Below are 784 nucleotides of genomic sequence, written 5' to 3'. Positions count from 1 at the left end.
TTGTCATTAGACAAAAATAAGACAGGAACATTAAAAGCAGACACCTGGGTTGGAGAGTTGCTCAGTGGTTAAGGGTTGTTGCTGCATAATGAGGACCAGAGTTAGGAACCCAGCACTCATTAGCAAGCTGGGTGGGCCACACACGACTGAAACCCACCCCTGAAGGGGACAGACAGTATCCTGAGGCTTGCTGACTTCTGGTACCCAAGAAAATTTGAGTTCCAAGTTCAGGGAAAGATTTTGGTTTCAGAAAAGGCGAGTGATGGAGGACATCCAATGATATCTTCTGTGTCTCAGCTTGTGTGCATGCACGCACACGCACGCACGCGCGCGCGCACACACACACAAATTTTTACAAAGCAGACAATGAAATTCAGTGAATATTGGAAACCTTTCTCATTTATAGATTTTTCTTCTGGTAAAATACTATTAAATAATAAAATGCCTTTTAATATCCTAATACAAACATTTCATAGTTAGACAAGAATAATCACTTTGCCTAACTTCCTTTTCCTTTTTGTAAGATTTTAGTACTTTCCTAGTTGTAATTTGGTCTTTTAGTTGGTTTCTCAACTCACTCCAGTCACTAGATTAACCACTGCAGTTTATCAACACCAACTGACCACTAGTTGGGCATCCTAAATGACACTTCACGTTTCCCTTTCTAAGATGTTGTTTTCACTCTTCAGTGCTCACTTGATGGACCATGCATAAACTCTCCAGCAAATCGTATGCTAATTAAGGCAGAACCTGCACCTGGATGTTACAGATGACAAGGCAGATG

The sequence above is a fragment of the Microtus pennsylvanicus genome, chromosome 4, assembly GCF_037038515.1.
Source record: "Microtus pennsylvanicus isolate mMicPen1 chromosome 4, mMicPen1.hap1, whole genome shotgun sequence".
Classification (NCBI taxonomy): domain Eukaryota; kingdom Metazoa; phylum Chordata; class Mammalia; order Rodentia; family Cricetidae; genus Microtus; species Microtus pennsylvanicus.
Note: the sequence above shows the minus strand (reverse complement) of the source record.